Raw genomic sequence first — 14,579 nt, forward strand, 5'->3', positions numbered from 1 at the left:
TGTGGGAATAACTCAGCAAAATAAATTCTCGATAAAAACCTTAGTGTTCTTTCTGGCAGTAATATAGGCTGCTGGTAACGCACAGACAAACAGACGGGACACTCGGTTTTTATTTTTTTGCAAAGCTCTTAAGGAGCTATGCAATGTCGCCACTGCAATCGAATTAAAGAGTAGTTTTCCGTTTTTCAACATCGTTTCAATTCAATAATAAACCAAACAAGTTTTCAGGTAGCAACAAATGAAAACTTCTTGGTTCCTGTTGTTATTTTTGAAGTTTTTTAATCCAGACGACCTTATTTTCTATTTCGGCGAATGAGGTAATCGGGCTGGTAATGAAAGAGCCACCAGTTGACTGGAAAGTTCTGAAGATTCCGCTATCGAGAGCCTATCAGTCTTATTTCAGAGATTTGTTCAGATCAGTATGTTATTTCCAACACATCACTTAATTTTTTCAGCCAAGGGGACCAATAATGGCCCTTATTCTGCGCCGCGCGTGAGTTGACGATAGTCGAGTCACCTTACCGTCTCCTAGCTCTAAACACCCTATTCCGATGGTCGATGTAAATGAAGTGACAGAAGTTCAATTCCACACACAAAATTTCTGAGCTTCAACAAAGCAAAAATACTTCCATGAGCAATTGAGTTCGTTTTACTAACACGATAGCAAAAAGCGTATTTGGCTTGATTTTAGTAAAAACTAAGTTTAATATCAGCTTTATTTTTTTTGCGGCAGCCGCTAAGAAAAACAATGAGCGTTCTTAATAAAAATCAATTCCAGCGTAGTGTTTGATCAAGTGGACAATGGAATGGTGACCGAATCGATAATTAAGGCATGCAGGTAAGAATAAATCTAGAAACAGACAGATTTCACGGTTTTAATTTGAAAATGATTTTGTTTTTCAACCAGGTTGCCGCTGCCAGTAAGGAAAAGCATCAATATGCCACAAAATGTCTGCCCAGCTAACATGAAATCGTAATAGAAATGATAATCCAAATCGAATATTAAGAAATTTTCAATAACTATCGTAATCACGTTGGTATTGAGTGATTTTTTATCATTCATTTACGACAAGCTTTGCCCAAAAAAAAATTGAATCGGATAGCAGTTTAATCAATTCGTAAATATGTCTCCAAAAAGTTGAGAATATGCCAATTCGACATTTACGATTTGAGTGAACTGATTTACGATAAATGGGCGGTCCTTAAATTGACACTCTCTCCGCACTGAACCAAATCGGGCTATAAAATGTATAAGATCATTTTAATAAAAATTACCAATACTATGTCTAATAGAAACTATCGGTAAATTCATTGAAAATTATATCAAAATCTAATACTTTCTACCAGTTCGTCGATATCGGGCAGTATCCGGTGAAAGATACTAGAAAATCCAATAAATCTTAAGAACTTTCAACAGTTTTTGAAATGTATTGGGAAATCCAGTAGATTTGTTCGTTGAGTTTTCGATACCTGTTCAGACTCAGAGTAAGTAAACCAGCAGCCGGCAAACGTAAAATGAATTTAAACAGGACGTCTGGTGTATTTATGACCCCAGTTTGTTCATCAGGGTGGTGCGGAATCGGAAAATCCTTATGCAGCGAATAATCAAACAGCTAGTGATAAAAAATTTCCTCAAGAATGTTAAAACTCGTCGTAAGTAAACATAGCTTCTAAATTAAATTATAATTTGTTTTTTCAATGAATTTATTTTTTCCAGCTAATGCATGATTATGATCCGGAAAAAGCTCACTGGAGGTTCATCATATTTAACACACATTAACTTGAGAATAATAATAATTATTAAGCTACAATTTGAAAAATCTGATGAATACCGCTCGCTGTTCCTTCATTCCATTTCCGGCCCGCGAGACTCTTTAGGAACCAGAAGTACTTCCGGACCTGCCACCGATTCTAGTTGAACAGATCTTCGCGATTATGAGAAGTTTTTAATCGGTAAGTTTAAATAAATTAAGGTTCCTCAACGAATAGTAATTTTCAATAAATATTGATTGCAGGTGACAACATATTAACGGAGCTTGGAATGACGTGTGGAATCCTTAAACTGGAACAGTACTGCTGAGAACAATAGAACCGAGTCCGGAATGTTCACCAAATGTACATGGCCAATTGATTGGAACGGAAAGTTTCGGTAAGTTATAACAATAAATATGTTTAATCAAGCTCCATAATGTTTCTCATTTACGCTGCAGTGAATAAAAACAAATTAATTTCAGAATAAATTGAACAACGGCATATTTTATGGAATCTATGAACTATTAATTTTACTTTTTTAAATTATAAATCAAATCATCCTGGCGCACTTTGAAATTCATTGAAAATTCCTATAAAATGAATCACCCCGATTTCGACCGTCAAATAGTAAAAAGTATTGGATTTTCCTTTAGTGCAAAAACACTAGAATTTCCAATAAAGCTTATAGCTCGATTTCGGTCAGTGCGGTTTCTTCCTTTGACCGGTTCGTAAAAGAAAATCTCACCTATAGAGCTACAGCGTGTACCAAATCAACTGATGAGTTGGCATCGTGGTAAGATACCGGACTGCGAATTCGGAGGACTGGAGTTTAAATCTCGGTCGAGGACATTTGTTATTTCGTTTATTTTGCTTTTTTTTTGGAAAATCGAATCGTTGGAATCTTGTCATTGTAGATATATCGCCTCCACTTTTGTAGCTATATGCTATTTTAGTAAGTTTAATACAATCTTTTCATCTGTTATATTTGTTTGAATAATTCTGTTGTTCCTGCGTTATACCTTCATAAATGTTTGCTGGGTGGGCGGTTCTCAATTCCTGGCAGAACGGAACTTTCGCGGCCAAAAGGCCAGTGGTGGAAACATCCGGAAATTGACGGTAGCATTTCACATCCGGAGCAACCTGGCCCACCCACCGTAAAAAGTTCTATAAATTGAAGTGACAAAGTGTTGTAAAGTGATGGGTAAATTTAGAAAAAAAAAACAAAAATAAATTAGTGAAGGTGAAACGATTTGTGTATATTATTGGAAATATGATACCCTCCCTGTGTTTCAGAGAAATAGTAGTAAATTTTGTAGGTTCAAATTCTGCACGGTATTTTTCACCGGTTTTTGCAAATATTTTAGTGAAACATTCTGGTGGTTTATTTTTGCCTTGTTTGCTGAAATTTTAGCAGGTCAAATTTGAGCAAAATTTTGCGTAATTTCGGCCCCGGAAATTTTGTGTGCAAAGTTAATCCAAAGTGACATTCCCCACCTAAAGCGACTCCTGGAATTCAGTGTAAGGGCCAATGTTAATGCTTATGAATATTTATTTTTGGAAATAGAAATTTAGAACAATCTGGATTAGAGAGATCTTGTAAGTAATGTTTGAAGGAGGTGCCTTATTCAGGAAGATACAACATATTCTGTGTTATTGTCAAAGTGGATGTCGAAGCGGTCCAATAAACCTTTTGGAGAAGAAAATATCTGAGTGGAGTTTAGGAGAAAGGCCGTTGAGGATTTGCGTTGCGTGAAATAACATATGTGAAAAATCTTAGAAAATGAACTTCAAATGAATTACACTGCATGATAGTGTTTCTACATATTATCAAATCCATGATTTGATAAGGAATCAAATTTTCAAATCTCGCGTGAGCTTTCTTTATGTCGTATGAAACATCTCAAGAATTCACAGAAAACTGCTGCAAAAGTTATCAAAACAACTTTAAAATTTTTATCTGACATATAGAATATGTAGTCCAGACTAGAAATATTCTAAATGGAAGAAAGTCGCAAGAATACGCCACTTGATGCCAGCGTCCGTAGATTCAGTAGCAAGCAACGTTGTTTGTAAGGTGGAAGTTCAAGGGCGTCGTTCCAAGCTAGCTGGCATAGAGCGTATCTGACGAAGCATCGTTGTATTCTTTATATTTTTTTCGATTGCAACGCCTGATATGGTGCTCAAATTTGCACTCCAAATGCGAGAATGCTACGCACAAGAGCAGAATACAATGATTTAAGACTGTGGAAGTCGCTTAAAAACTGCGTGTTCAGTCGTATGAAGCCAAGAACCGCGAAACTTTTGACTACTGTCGTGAAAATATGCTGGGAGAAGTTGAGCTTGTTATCTAAAGTGGTACCGAGGTCTTTGACGACCAATGTGCGATTCAAGTTAATCGATGACATTTTGTACTCGAAAGTGATGGAGCTTCGTTGTCGAGTGAACGTGATGGTAGTACATTTGGTAATATATTAGCCACACTATTCTGTTTCATGGTTCGATTTGGTTGTTTGCTAGCTCGATACGACTTGATTCCTTCCCGGAATAGAGTTCTCCACTCGGTACTTTGGGCAGCACCGAATTTTTTGGCCAAATCACGGTCTGACAGATTGGAGTTCCTCTTCAAAATCTTACCACGCAGCTTCCGGTTGACAGTTCCACTTCAAAGATTGGCTTGAGGCTTTCGGATCGTTGTCATTTTTGCATTTATCCCTTTATTGTCAATCGTTAAGTAACACTGAATGATTTTCAGCATCAAATTTTTCAATCTGGTGTTCCTTGTTTATCAACGAAAATTATCTGGCTGGAAACCTGCCAGGTGTCCACTTATGTCCAAATATTTCGTGCACGATTTGACCACCGTATCTTGTTTATTTAACAAGATCGAAGTTTGATTTTGCTTCCAAGTACATATAAACCGATTAGTAGCTGTCCAGAAACGGTTTGTGAAATTTGCGGTAAGGAATCTTGGTTGGAGAGAGCAAATTCCAGAGTATGAGAGCTTATATCATCTATTGGACTTGGATCTACTAGAGAATCGGCACCGCATAAACGATTTAAAATTCTTGAGCTTGAGCTTGAGCTTGTTATCAACTACGGTCCACCTTCGGCTCCTTTTAGCCAATGGCATAATGGTTGCACTCCGTGATTGGTTCGAAATAATCAACATTGCTCATAGAACCAAGTGAAAGATTGCTGGGATCAAGCAACACAATCTCACTGTACAGTTTTGAGAATTTCAGACTTTAATATGAACCAATAACGACGCCGGCCAAGTCCGTGTAGTCGATAAGAGGAAGGGAAGTGCAGCACATGTGATGATTTGTTTTGCGGAGACCGGCTGTACGCCATCCCTCCACAAATCTCACGCTGAGTTTTTAGGGGGTAAGGGTAATGTGGCTAGGAAATCACCTAAGTGATGAACCACTTCATTAAAACCTGCGCTCCTAAGTCCTTAAGCTACTTGGTTTTCTTGTAAAAGTGATATTTTTTTTTCTCACGATTAAAATTAAAAACAAAAAATGCATAATATTTGAAGTTAACTGATATTGTTAACGTTTTTAATGAATAAATACTGAAAATGAAATTTCATATGAGAATTGCAAGTCGTGATGCACAAATTTTACGTTGAAAATTAATACCCATTTTGACTTTTTATATTAGACTTCCGTGACTTTCTAATGTTACCTTAACTAAAAAAATGTATTGATCCATCTGAATCTCCTCTAATAATAATTTCGAATTAAAAACCAAATTTCATCCCATTTCATTCGTTTTTGGCAAAAGATACGTTTTTGAGAAAGCATAAAGTTCAGTATTTATTTAACAATTGTTTTTAAATGATTTTCAAATATTTCTTTTGACTGAAACTAACCAACTTTTCAATAAATTAGATTATGTACATAAGTAAATATTTTAAAAAGAAAAATAAGCTCACAAATGTGGTCACATCTACCTGGATTATTTTTACGTATATATATATTATTTTAATTTTGTAAACCCTGGATTTTGCGGAAATCTGGTTACAAAATCACTTCGGCCAAACCACAAAAAATATCACTTCATTCTACGATGCAATGACCAACTTTCAAAGATTTAAAATTTTTAAGGACAGCTTCAACAAATTTTTGAAAGGGCAAAGTTTTTCAACAAAAAAAACAAAAAATCTGCAAGTCAGAAATAAAAAAGTTAACAATTTACAAATTCAGATAGTCAGAACATCATAAGACCAGGTATAAGGGAAAAAGAAAGTGAGAAAACCCATAAGTCGAAAGGCACTTCATAACATCGCGCATCTTTGAATTCGTTGTTGATTGAAAACCTTCATCTATAGTACACTTGTTTGTGGATTAGATAAAAAAAATTACAAAAAAGTTATAAAAATGCATTATTTAAAAAATTATACATACATTGGGAGTCCAGAACAGTCCCAAATTGTTTTAAAATCAAATCTTTCACTATAAACGAAATTTAAAAACATATGAGACACATGTTTGATTCCTTTTCAAGATCTGAGAATTTCGATAGGAAAAATGGCCTTTTTCAAAAATCGTACCACTGTGACCACCATTTTTTGAAGCGCTATATAAAAGTATGTTTTAACAACCTAAGAAATCGTTTGAAGGTTGGACCCCAGAATCCCAAACATTGTGCCATTTTAAGGCACCTAATTCATCGAAACGTAGGGTAAATGATCTTGAGCGGAACTAATTGGCTCAATTCGACGCAACTCGGAACAGTTGATCAAGCGGTATGGCTTTGGTTTATATCCGAACAAAAAAAATTTCAGTTCAGCGGATAGATCTTGGTTTCTGCTTTCTAATGATGATTTTTAGAATATTTTGGAGTAAATCCTAATAATTTTAGAGCTGTTTTACTGAAGTAAGAATTCTGATCTTGAGCGGAACCACGCTGATCTTGAGCGGAACTAAAATATGATCTTGAGCGGAACCATTTTCTTCTGTCAACATCTTTAATAGCTCTTATTCCTAATACTTGTTTGACTGTGAAAACTTCGATTAAATTTCATCTTTGCAAATTTTTAAGTTCAAAAATTAATGTTTTTACGTGAAAAAAAACTTAGCGTTTCAAAGCTGTTCTCAAAATATCCGTTCAAATATATTTCTTGCTTAAAAAAAGTCCTATTTTACCTTTGATGCTCTGTATCTTATTTTGAGAAAAATCGATTCTCTAAACTCAAATTTTAGTTTTTTTAATCTCAAAAATTAAATTCGTTAGTACATTTGACTGATTTTTTGAATGTGCGTGTTTAAGATCATACTGCCCCGAACAACTTTTGAAGGTAATGACAAAGTTAGTAATACAAAAGCAGATGACTACAGATTTGGCAAAAAAACTGTACATTGTTCTTAATCAATGTTTTTAAGAAAAAACTCTTATTTTTTTAAAATCCTTATTCCCTTAATTCCTTCAATTTTATTAGAAATTCATGCTAAATTGAGTCATTTTTATATATTAGTTGGGAAAAATCAGTTTACGTTGAAAATCTTTTCATACTTTTCCAATTTAAAGTGAGAAACCTTAATTTTGTATTGACCAAAAAAAAAAAAAAAAAATTATAATTATTGAAATCCATTCGAAACTAAAAAAAAATGTGAAATCTGTAAATATTTCAAAATATCGTGCTCTGTGACACAGATGCTGTGATAAAAGTTTCCTCAAAATTTTGTGAAATAACAGATTTTTCTGTGATTTCGGCAACCTTCCTGTAAGCAACTTATTAAAGAATAAAGTTCATAATAAATTCCAGTTTCTTATGAATCACGTTAACATTTATTGATATTAAAAATTTATTGAAACTTTAATTATTTATCTTAATTGATAAAACAATTATTTCTCAAACCAATTTCCAGTTCGAGCTCAAGTGTAAGGTCAAACACAAGGAAATCGGATAGGTTTTCAATACCAGGCCACCAATTGAATCGTGAAGTATTATAAAAAAAGCTAACCCGGTGTGCTTTGCTACACTTTGTAAAACTAAAAGAATGTGTATAAAAAAACAATTTGAATTTTTGTTTATTAGATAGTATATCGTTTTCAATTGGAATGTGAACATCTAAAACAATCTCTTTAAAAGAAAGTTACTTCATAAAGTACGAATTGTAATAGCAATGAAGATTGATTCTTATTCTGAAAAATGACTTAACTTTATTGGCTTCATTAGTTCTCGAATTATGCCAAAAAAATATGTATGAAAGCCTTTCTCCTCCTTCTCGTCGTCCCTCTGAAAGAAAGATTCAAAAACACATTTCACACCTCTAAAAATTAAACTTTTTGTGTGCCTAGTTTGGTACGCTGTGACACCAACTTATTAGTTTTTGTTCTATTCGAACTTAATTTTACATTTTTTCTTTCCCTAAAGCTGATAGAATAAGAAATATACAAATGTGCTGCATACGTTCAGGGGTAAAAACTGCGTGTGAGACATTAGGCAAAAGGCAGCGCACCTAGCGGTTTTTTTCGGAAGCTAGTAGTTCCGCTCAAGATCAAAGATGGTTCCGCTCAAGATCATATTTTACTTTTAAAAAATGCGCTATTATTTGATATTCTGATGGAAAACTTGTTAGAAAAACCCGAATAATGCTTTTTTATGAGTTTTTCTACCATTTTAATCATTGAGAATTAGTTTACAACGGTCAAGGGTGACATAAATTGACCTTCAAAGTCAGCGTAGATTGATGAAAATTGCAGCAGAAATGGGTATGTTTTTAAATCTTCTAATAACATTATTTCAGTTAATAAATTTTAGCAAAAATGTCAATGCTTGTATGAAAAGATCTTGAAAAAGTGTTTTTTCAACAATTTGGTGAGATTCATAAACAATCATTGCCTAGAACTTAGAAAAAGTAAATGGTTCCGCTCAAGATCAGATTTTGACTAGTTCCGCTCAAGATCATTTACCCTATTTAAAAGTTGTTCAGTAGTATTTTAAAAATTTAATAAAATAAACAAGAGAAGAACTGAAAACTTAGCTTTGTATCCTCGAAAATTTGATGCTCAGATCACCTTGGACTCCTATTTTCCATGTACCTCCTGCCGAACGGACAGATGCTCTTCTTGCAGGCCATCCATTAGGATCTTCCGGAGCCGCGAATCCAAGTGAAACTTGATGTGAGGCAATTGGAAACCATTTTCCGGTAAATAATTGACTTTTTCCACTGAAATTTCAAAATTTTCCAAGTTTGAATCTGGCAGATGAGAAAAACACGTCTTTCTTGGCACACGCCTACTTCACTTCTTCCGCATAAACGATTTAAAATTCTTCCTGAAAATAGATCGAGGCATCATAGATTCGTCCTTTCTACGGTCCCGCATAGCAACCAATTCCAGCAGTTTGGTCCTAAGAAGACGCAGGCGCTACAAAGTTGAGTGTTGGATTTTTTTCTAATACACCTCTTTTGTTGTTGTTGTTGTTGTTGTTTGGACATTCATCACAAAAATATCTCTCCAAAAAATAAGTGTTTAATCTTATTTTACCCTAATTTATTTATGATCTCTGAATCAAGAGTTTTAAAAAATATTTTTTTTTCTTTTTAAATTAAAAACACGACTGTTTTGCTATTCTACAAAACGCAAATATTTGCGTACAATGATTGCACTTCGTATCATTTGCCATTAGCCTGGGAACCCACCTTCGGTGCTGTCATAAAGCACGCTTGGTATGATTTTATGGTCCTCCCATCTAGCTACACGTTGAAGACATTCGGCTATTTTTAACCGATTTGCTATTTAGAAATTAGGTGGTTCGCTTATGATGCGCTGTAAATGAAGCTGCCGTTTATGACAGACGTTGATATTTTCGTGGGGTACATACAAGCATCCTTTCTTTTTATAATTTTCGATGCAGTTAAAAAGTAGATACAGCAATGACAGTCGCATCAAAACTTTCGGTACTGCAATGAATGCGTTTTTCGAATAATCTTTTAATATAGATTAAAATTACAAGCTATCGCAGTTTCATAGCTTTGATTCTGGAATAATTTAAAAAAGGATATTCAATCAGAATCAGTTTAGGACAAAAAAAAAATCAAAAATATAAAATAAAATTTCCAGAAAAAAAATTGATTCCGATTCTTCAGTTTAACCCTTCGTTTCATAAAGCTACAAATTTGCAACAATTAATTAAAACTGTTCTAAATTTCACATTTAGCTAAAAAGTCAATTTTTTTTTTTTCGATTGGAATAATATTTCTAACTTCAAGATCACGTTCAATTAAAAAAAAATTACTTTCAGTTTTTAAAGGTACAAAAAAAACCTACTTGAATCTGAAAAATATGGAATGTGGAAAAAGCCTTATTTTTCAAATTTTTGCCCTAGTGTAATTCATATTGAAAATTTTTTTCGATGCAAAAAAATATATTTTCGTATTCCCACTAAAGTAATTCACATAATAGACAAAATTTAAGAATTTTTTTTTTTGTTTTTTCTCTGATATAATGGGTTTTCATTAATTGTTGCAAATTTGCAACATCATGCAACGGTAGTACCCTAGCTAGTTATATGGGTTCCATAGTGTGTTTTCGAAACTGGCATCGTTTAAACAGTGTATTCGTTTCCCGGTGAAAGTGTTTTCGTTATTAATGATTTATTATCATGTTAAGGCTGTATTAACAGAGGGGGGGGGAAATAAGGGAAATTGACCCCCCCCCCCCCCCTGGATAAAGAGGTCCCCCGAGGGGAAAAAATAAAATTTTTGCTCTAAACCGTTCACAAAACTAGACAAATATTATTAAAATCTTAAACTAGGACGGGTCCGAATAATTAACTTAAATTTAGGATTTGTAATTAAGCGTATGTAAAACACATTATTTTGATTTTTTCCACGGCCCATTGGTATAACAAATACATATTTTGATCAAAAAAATTGTCAGATGCCTTCATAACTTGCAAAATAACCATACACTTATTTTCAAAAGTTCTACAATATTGATCATGATTCAAATTCAAGTACGGGGCTTTAGATAAAGAGTTTAGAGTTTAGAGTTTAGATAAACGGTTTAAAAATCTAATCAACGTATACTTTTTTTCATTTTTCCACTTGAAAATTCAGTACTATCTGCCAACATTCGATAACCGAGGTTTGAAGTTTTTTTTTGCTTTTTTTCTTAGAGATGAATGAATGATTTGATTGAAAATTACAATGCTCATTATTTTTTACTAAAGTATGAGCCGTTTGTTATAATGAATCGACGAAAAATGCTCTTTATTTATATCTACTATTCAACCTTTTCCTGGAAGCTCTGGAAATGGATTTTAATTTGAAACTTTTTGTTATTGAATTTTGTTTTATTTTTATTTCTATTTTATTCTTAAACTGATTTCAAGTCTGAATTCTAATCTTAGAATCATGTTCCATATTCTAATGCTCATTCCGAAGAAATCATCATTGTTCCTTTAGTTTTGCCAACAAATGATATTTAATAGTTTAATGTAATTTGTAATTGGATCATTCCTTCAAAACTAAATTGAGACTTTGCTCTTCAATACTCAAGTTTATTTATTAAAACTGGCATATAGTTATAGTATAATTTAAGATTAAGAATCTTTATCGGAACCAATTTAAATACGTTTTCGGAATTGATTTGTGTTGATTTGTTCTGGTTATGACCAGAAAAGTTGTATAGGTAAGAAGCTTTCCATTTAACACCTTCAAGCAAACGTAAGGAATAAGTTCCTCAGTAGGTGGTATATTATCGTATAACTACTCCTAGCTAATTTCTCGAGAGTCTTTGTGGTCAAGTGGATAAGCTGGTGCGAGGCTGGTTCCGATGTTCCAGGCTGGGTTCGATTCCCGGTATCGGCGAGAAAACTTTTGGGTTCGAATCCCATAAGTGGCCGACAGGTAAGATGTGTTTCCTCTTATAACTGATTATATGAATGTTTAACCAGCTGCCAGCTGGCCAAGTATATACACGGATGCCGGAATACCTCTAAGTAACCTGATTGACTCGTTCTTCCAAAATATACCTACATTAACACAATACTTCACACCATAACAGTTCATACGAAGCCATGGGGTCGGTCCAATAATGCATGTGAGCAGAAACTGCGGTGAATCCGTGCATCCATGGTGGATAAACCAACATACATAACTACTCCCAGCTAAATTCTCAACTTTCACGGTGTCCAAAAATCTAGATTGGCGAAGTTCCTGCGCAAAAACTACGATAAATGCAAAAGAAATTAGGAATAAGCATTTATTTCCAGTTGTCTAAATAGTGTGAAGAACAAAAAGGTGTAACCGTTTCATGTTGTTGCAAATTTGCAACAATTAATATTTTTGCTAAATAACCGGAATATGTGAAAATAATATTTTTCATTATTTTTCCCTTCATGTATTCATCATTGCGCACTATTGTGAATTTTTTCGATAAAAAATAAAAAATCATGAAATGAAGAGTTAATGCAACTATCGATTGGTGTTCAGGGTAATTTCTTGCAACCGGAAGCACATGAAGAAATTGTCTCGTCTAGGCAATATATTTGTTTTAACTGCAGGTTGATACATTCTTTTTATTCATGCTGTCACGAGAAAGTTTTATAATAAAAACGCAATCAAACTGGCTGTTATTGTATAAATTTCAACAATAGATATTCGGCCTATCCGGACGAATACTAAACTCAACTGTTTGGTGAGCCGAATATTCGGCTTAACGGTTTTTGGGTGGTATTCGGCGTCGAATATTACTACATCTCTACTAAACATACACCTCAGTTGTAGGTGACTTTCAATAAGTATCAATTCTCAGGGAAGCATTTGAACTACCGGGAATATAAATTTCTTCGTTATTAGCATTGGGTGGAAAATTGGAACAAAATTTTTTATTCGCTTCTGTTGCAGAAAAGGCTGTAGAAACTGGAGATTTCTTTGAATTGTTTAAGCCAAAACTTTTTAAATTCTTCCAGAACTTTTCAGCGGGTAAATGAATATTCAATTTCAGTTTATCGTGTATGATTTTTGCCTTTGTTATCAATGTGTTTTCCCTGTTGCGTAATCGTTTGGATTATACTCTGTCTTCGACTAATTTAAACTGTTTCCAATGAAACAGATCATTTGTTTCTTTGTGACACTTCTTGATTATGTATGAAAAGAACCTTCGACGTTACTAACTCATCAAACTCTCTTGGAATAAAAAGAAATATGCGTTCAACCATATGGTGGCATAAAGGTAAGCCAAAACGTCATGCTTCCATCATCAGCTTTTGAAGCCAAGCAAATTGAATTAGTTCAGCGTAATGCATTTGAGATTCATCGAACACCAAGACCAAATCATGAAAACACGTAGGCCAGCCATCATGGGCCATTGTTTTTTTTCCTGTCCTATGCAAACGTTTCGACGCCCGTTGACGTCGACCGGAGTCAATTTCACGCGTGCCAATGAAAGTTCCGGCAAATTCATTGCCAATTCTTGGCACTCGAAAAAGGTCCATCCCGATGGCAGCCATCGTTGGGGGGCAATTCGGGGTCTTGCTCGCAGATGTGGAGAATAATTTCTGCTGCCTCACTTCTCACGTGTTGGCGCCTTTTTTTGTTGTTGTTGGTTGCTGGATTGGAGGTGGGCAGCTTGTATGACTTTGTTGGGGCGAATGAGAGGTGGTGCGGTGCTGCGCCGTCACTATCGACGAATGATGAGTGTGGGGGCGCAGCACAAACGAGCGCTAGCTTTCGAGAGATTTGCAATTGCTCAATAGATCCCATTGTATCGTGGGAGGTTGGCGTTCGGTCGCGGTTTCGATTTCTTCTAACCCTGTCGCAACCTCATTCCGATGAGATGTACCAGTATGTGCTGGTTCAGAGGTGTCGTCGGAAGGCTTCCTACTTTTGATTGTTCGTAATAATCAATTAACGTATGCAATGTATGTATCCTATTTGTTTCAATTTATAAAAAATTCGAATTATTTTCCCTCCCTCTCGGGATGTTTCAACTCCAAGTGACAAAAGAAGGATTACAAATTTGTTCCGGCCCCGTAATGTTTTTTTTTCCTTTTTTCTCAGGGAAGCCCCGTAATGTTTACAAAAAAACTATTGTATGTAAATCAAAAATACCGAAAAAAAAACATTTATCTGCTCAAGCCGATATTAATATTTTCATACACCTTTTTTTTGGAACACTCAGACAAATTCTTGTTATAATGTTCATAAGATACGTTTTATGAATTGCTTATAGGAGTGAAAGCTTATTTTTCATAAGAGTCTTATGAAATTCTACCAACATTCATAGGAAGTTCTTATGAAAAATACAAAAAGCGGCATGGTGAAAAAATAATGAACGTATTGACTGTTCCGAAAATGATAAATACACTTCCTTTCTTAAATAAAAGAGACAATGATTTTATAAAAAAACATTTTATTCTCAAACAAACTGCAAAATAGTGTTTTTGTTATCGATTTATAATTCATTCAGCATTAGTTTTCGTAGGATAAGCAAATTTCCTTATTATCTCTTAACACTACTCATCAGCTTCTGCACAGTGCTTATTTTGACTATTTTTACCACTTTAGGCCAATCTTTCTTGAATTTTTCAACACTGTCCGCTGGTTTTATGTAATTCCTCAGATTTGCATTCGTCGTAGCCAAGAAAGTTTCGATTGGACGAACCTCTGGACAGTTTGGTGGGTTCATGTCTTTTGAAGAAGTACGACAACAGGTGCACGCTTCTGGAAGACAACACGATTCGACTGGAAGCTGAACTTGGAAAATCTGTCAGCGGAAAACCTGACGAGGGTCTTCGCACGCGCATGTGACGCTGCGATAACAAGGAGGGCCAAGCGGAAGGACACTCGGCAACCCGTCTACTAGTAGAC

At 34.6% G+C, this 14,579-nt stretch overlaps 1 long non-coding RNA gene across 1 annotated transcript; it reads left to right on the plus strand.

Annotated features, from left to right (window-relative positions):
• The first annotated feature begins 1,227 nt into the window (after positions 1-1,227).
• On the plus strand, positions 1,228-2,143 carry LOC129748921 (uncharacterized). The gene is made up of 3 exons (XR_008737865.1): positions 1,228-1,653; positions 1,718-1,953; positions 2,016-2,143. It is a non-coding gene; the product is annotated as an uncharacterized LOC129748921 (long non-coding RNA).
• Positions 2,144-14,579: the final 12,436 nt, after the last annotated feature.

The sequence above is a fragment of the Uranotaenia lowii genome, chromosome 2 (genome assembly GCF_029784155.1).
Source record: "Uranotaenia lowii strain MFRU-FL chromosome 2, ASM2978415v1, whole genome shotgun sequence".
NCBI classification, from domain to species: Eukaryota; Metazoa; Arthropoda; class Insecta; order Diptera; family Culicidae; genus Uranotaenia; species Uranotaenia lowii.